We start from the raw sequence: 6238 nt of genomic DNA, 5'->3' as shown, positions 1-6238 counted from the left end.
AGAAAGAAAGGAAGAAAGAAAGAAAGAAAGAAAGAAAGAAAGAAAGAAAGAAAGAAAGAAAGAAAGAAAGAAAGAAAAAGAAAAAGAAAAAGAAAAAGAGAAAGAAAGAAAGAAAGAAGGAAAGAAAGAAACACCAATTCCTAGAGATTTCCTGGAAAAAAAAATTTGGTCAGTTCATTTAAAAAGCAGAAGAGGAACTGCTCCCTTTGGGGGGTTTCCACACTGGCTTAGGGGTGTGTAATGCTGGACTCTCAATGGTGAAAGAAGTTCATTCAGAAGTCACATAAAGAAGAATATTCTTTCCCTTTTGGAAAGCAGGATTCATGTAATATCAGATTGAGTAGAATCAGTGTCTGGATCCTGGCTAGGACAATTCCACACACACCCGCCGCCCCAAACCACGTGATTATTTCTGAGTTGTCAGCTTAGAACCAGTGCCCTCAATAGTGAGTTTCCTCAGACTACTTCTATTACATAACGCCAATCAAGGAAATGGTCACAAAAATGGTCAAACATCGACTTGCACTTTAGAACCTTAAGACCAGCTGGTAGTGGTCATGGTGATAATGATGTGGACTGGTCAGTAGGCTAGAGGACAGGGACATAATAGGGGCTTTCCAGGTACCTAAATCCTTACAGACATTTCCTCACTGTGTCTGTTCTCATTCTTTTCAGTCAAGGCAGAAGAGATTTTGCTACCATTTGGACCTACCTTCCTGCAAAAATTCGTTACCTGTATCTAACCGATTTCAGATCTTGTGTTTGTGGGGTACTGAAGCAAAGACTTGATACTTACAGCTTTCAGAGGTACAGAATACACACCACGTGCATCCCGCCCACGCCTCTGTGACAGAAACAGATTGTAGTTATGTGTGGCCTGTCTGCGCCTCCTGGGATGGCCCGATTCAGAAGAGACACGAGGGATTACTAAGTAGTGCAGGAGAGTGCCCTTTTACACTCCTTCCAGAATTCTCCACTTTTTCTTCATAGCTCCTCTGTTTCTGTTATTTGGGGTTTATCCAAATCTTCATGTAAATGAAGATCGTTGGTTTCAAATAGACACAGAATTAGTCATGGCTCATTGTCTTTATTTCTACTTATTCTTGACATGGGAAGAAGTCCTGTAGTTGATCTTCTTTGTCTGGAGTTCTCTTTGAAAAGAACTTTAGCAAACTAATTTACTGATGACATAAATTGTTTCAAACACTTAAGATATAATGTCATTAAAAAGAAATCATGTTCCCTAATTTTCTCAGCCGTCAAGTATTTAAAAAAAATTTTTTTACTGAAGATTTAAAGATCAAGGAAAGACAATGCCAAGTTATACAGATTCCTAGTAGTTGATTAAAACACATAGAGAAGCTTACAAAAGAACAAAGTGGGCTTTTCTGAAAACCCAAGAGCATTTGGTATTCTAATAGGAAGCAAATTTTCCCAAGTTGGAGTTCAGTTTGTGTATTAAGAAAAACCAGGAAGAATTATTCTCAACACTGGAAATAAGACAAAGAGTAAGCAAGTAAAGTGGTTTTGAAATTTATCAAATCTAAAAGCTCTAAAATCAGTAGTGAATATAACAAATAGTATAACTGACTCAGTGAAAAAATTAATTTGTTCATGACAGAAATAATGATATACACAAAAAGTTGGCAAACTTCATAAGGCAACTTCCTAAAGCAATTTTAACACATCTACAAAAGTTCCAAATTAGTAACAAATACTTCCTGAACAAATGGTGTGGGCTAGGCATTATTCTAATTGCTGGGCAAAAACAGAAAAAACTCTTCATTCTAGTGTAATTGAGTGATCCCAAAGGGTAGCTTTAAGTGTCTGTGAATAACAAAATGATTCCATACATGTTCTAGTTCCCAAAATATTTCAATTTCATTGAAATCTCTCCTTTCTGGAAGCACCATCTGCTGTAGAAAGTGACAGTACACATCCTCTCTATTTATGGGATCCATAATGAGGCAGAATTTATCTGCTAGATAAAATGTGGAGTTTATAAAAACAATGAAAAGTCAATCTCCTTTGCCAGTGAGATAGAGGAATCCTTTTCTTTAAATAATTTCCACGGTTCCATCCAAATCCTTTGCTTGCCCAAAACATTTACCTGCATACATTTTTCTACTTTCTGATATTGCATGTCATTATACTTTTCATATATTCCTCCTATGATTCAATGTAATTTGTAATAATTCATTATCAAATGGGTATTTAGTTCTACGTTTCCACTGATAAACATAGTTTTGAAATATTCTCCCCTGAAGAACACCATACATATTTCTGTGCTAGCTGAAATATTTCATGACTCTTATTTCCTTACAAAGGAAAACTGCATGGCCAATAAACGTAGGAAAAGATGCTGACTAGTAATCGAGGAATTACAAATTAAGACCGATATTACTTCATACCTATCAGATTGGTGAAAATTTTAAGTTGGTATTGACAATACCAAATGTTGATGAAGATGTGACACAAGGGTAATTTCACACCCTGCTGGTGGGAAATGAAATAATAACTTCTTTTTTTAAGATTTTATTTATTTATTTGTCAGAGAGAGGGAGAGCGCACAAGCAGGGGGAGCAGCAGAGGGAGAGGGAGAAGCAGGTTCCCCGCTGAGCAGGGAGCCTGATGCAGGGCTCAATCCCAGGACCCTGGGATCATGACCTGAGCCGAAGGCAGCCGCTTAACCGACTGAGCCACCCAGGCGTCCCAAATGAGAACTATAGAGAATACTTTGGTCATCTAGTAAAGTTAAAGATGCATATACACGTGGACCCAACAATTCTACTTCTAGGTATATACCCAAGAGAAAATGGAGAAAAGGGAGCGTGAAAGCTACATTTATACAAAATTATGTAATTTATACATCCGTGAAAATGGTTGATTTGAAACTACATGTATCTACATGAGCAATTCTTAAAAACATACTCAAGCAAAGATAAAAAATTGCCGGGTACATGGAGGATGATGCCATTTATATATAAATTATAAATATACAATACAATACTGTTTTTATATCCCTTGTACAAATGCATCCATTTTTGGTGAAAGGATAAAACATGCTGAAATAATAATGAATATCCCTAAGCAGAGAAGGAGAGAAATTGGATTTGACAAGGGTGTATAGAGCACTTAAATTCATATCTTTAATTTTACAAAAAATCTGAAGCAAGTTTACAAAATGGTAAGATTTGGCAAAGTTTGGTATTGGGTTAACAGTTGTTTATTATTCTATTTTTTCTGTGTGTTAGAAATATTTTTAAATGAGAAAGGAAGTATATGTCATTGGAACAGAGGTGGTTTGCATCGGCAGCTAGAAAACCTGGAGTCAGAAATGAGAAAGTTGGCAGTGTGTATCCTGTCTCGTCCAGCAAAATGCAAATGCTGAATTGGTAGGAATGTGAACAATGAATCAGTCAAGAAAGTGTCTCAGGAGGTCATGCCAAGGGCCCATATCAGTGGCTTAATGTTTGAATATTGTGAGAGGTTTACAAAAATAAATTGGGGCTCACTCCCAGAGATTCTGATTTAATTGGTCAAAGAGGGATATCAGTAATTTTAAAAAGTTCCCTGAGTGATTCTAATGTACAATCTGGGTTGAGAGCCACAGGGTGGAATTGGGTATATTTCAGAAATATCCCACAGTATACCTTCTTTGTCTGTGTTTTCAAATTCCAACTTAAAAAGTGACCTTCTGAGGCCTAGACTCCTACACAGAGAAAGGAGGAGAGGCTCTGTGTAGGGGATATGAATATACTGGGCACCGGAAAATTCATGCAATTTATAGAAACAGTTCCTTGGAAGTTCTGTTACTGTGAATCTGCCTACCAGGGAACAATCCATTATGCTGATGAAAACAAATTTCTGAAACCGTGAAGTCAAAAATCAGGCCTTGGAATGTGGGGACACAAATATTAACCTTCAGAAACCTTGTCTAGGTGGCCATCCAGTCTGATTTTCTCACCATCTCACTCTTTCCTTCTACCTGATCATCAATAACCCCTTGATCGATCATTATCCTCAAGTAAACCCAAATATCTTAACATGATCTGTAAGACTTTATGATCCGGACCCTCCAGCCCCTTGGTCTTGTCTTCCCCTTCACACTACTGAATTGTTTGCCTTACCACCTGAACTTGCCAAGTCGCTGAGATTTCAACCTTGAACAAACTATTCCTTTGCCTAGGATTTTTTTCCAACTTGTTTACCATGACTGCTACCCCCATCTCTATTTTGGACAACTCCCACTCATGTCTCAGGTTTCAAATGTAGAGCTCACATCCCCTGCGGATCCTTCTCTTAATAGTTTTAAAAGTTTGCAGTCACATTTCTATCTATTGGCATAAATAGTTCTCTTTTAGCATTAATATTATTTATCCCATATGAATATTTACTCCTTGTCTATCCATACAATGTTGTTACCATTTGCCCAAATGCAAAGTGATTTCTCTTAAAACATTGAATCTCCTATATATTTTTATCTCAGTCCGAAATGTTTTTTCCTCATTCGTGCATTTGGCAAGCATTAACTGGGAATTTGCTGTGCTCTAGGCCCTGTGCTGGGTCTTGGGAAAACAATCTTGACAAGGATCATTAACATCTACTCATTCTTTGGGTCTCAATTTAGATCTTACTTCTTCCAAGAAGCATTCCTGACTCTTCATCCAGCTTATGTTTCTTTGTCATCCCCTGGTTTCTGGACTGCCCAATAACTCAGTGCTTTTCATACTCTAGAATCATCTGTTTGTTTGCCTATATTCACCTCAGACTTTGAAATCTGTGAAGGCAAATCTAGTTTATTTACTGACCTATCCTCACTACCTAGGCAGTGCCTGGCACTATAGTTAGGGCTTAACAAATATTTATAAAGAGAATAAAATTTTTCTTGGACCATGAGAAAGGATTTGGAAATTTTAAAGATGACAGTGAGATCTCCAGGTGGGCTGATGCTATTGACAGCCAGGCATAGGGAACCAGGGTTTGGGGGGAAATATAGACTAAAAATCTGCAGAGAAGGTAGAAGCAAGAAGTAACAAAGTCTCTGAGCGCATACAAGGAGAGAAGAACTGAAGCACAGAGATCGGTCCTGAGGGATAGCCTATGTCCTTCATGAAGAGGCCTCCAGCAGAAGATGCTATGGTTCCAGGTGCCCCTTGTCAGTTCACCTCTACATGGGAGGCTGTTGACTGAAAACCCTGCAATCCTCTGCCTGAGGGCTTCTTCCCCTCCAGGGAAGATGCTGGGCCCACAGAGGGCAGGTCAGAGCTGTCGGACTGCCATGTTCTCATCAGCGGTTCTCAATCACTAATGACAAATTGAGAGTTGGTAGGAAAGCAGTGGCCTAATCTATGGAAACTCTGACTCTGTCCCAGCTTTTTCAGTTCAGCTATCCTTGCTCTCTGGAAACAAATCACTGTCTGAGGTCTTGGTGCCTCCTACCCTGTGAGTATGGACACACAGTGCGACCAGAATCCAGGAGATATCGCAGAGACAGTTCCTGAGTTTACTGACTTAGGTTCATGCTGACTAAGGACACAAGGACATCTGTGCTTTATGAAACTTTTAATCATTTTTTTTTTTAATGAGTAGCAATCAGACAATACAGTTGGCTATTGGGACAAAAGATCCTTTGCTCCCTTTTGGAAAATCCCTATATCAGACTAAGAAAGACCGGTGCTTTCTGTAGGATGGCAAAGGAATATTATATTTGACCCCAGAACTTCCATAGCATCTAGCAAACACCAATGTTTCTAGTTAACCTAGTAGATATATATAATCTAGTAGAATAACTAGATAATAAACAGACTAGTGTTTGCTTTTGTTTCTTAATTCTTCCAAATTCTCTTCCAGATCACATTTCTAGAATATTCACGCAAGTTAACTGGTGACAAATTAATAAATACAAATTAAATCTTAGCCTTATTGAATATTTCATCAGACAATTTAGCCAATAGCATCATCTTTTGTAAGTATTTGGAATTATAGCATTTCGAATAGGAATATATTTTTAGAAATAATATGATTCTGTGGCTTTTGAACATGGCTGGTCATTACAATCGCCCAAAAGCATGTTAAAAATAAAGATTCCTGGGCTACAACCCAAATTAGTTCAAATAACTTAGAAGCCTCAGGCGAAGGATCTAGAACTTTTGTCTTTAATCATCTCCCAGGTGACTCTTTTGCAGTTTGGCACCAATATTTGAATAATTTTTGAAGGCTGCTGAACATTTCATTC

The sequence above is a fragment of the Phoca vitulina genome, unplaced genomic scaffold, assembly GCF_004348235.1.
Source record: "Phoca vitulina isolate PV1807 unplaced genomic scaffold, GSC_HSeal_1.0 scaffold26, whole genome shotgun sequence".
Lineage (NCBI taxonomy): Eukaryota > Metazoa > Chordata > Mammalia > Carnivora > Phocidae > Phoca > Phoca vitulina.
This window is presented reverse-complemented; position numbering follows the sequence as displayed.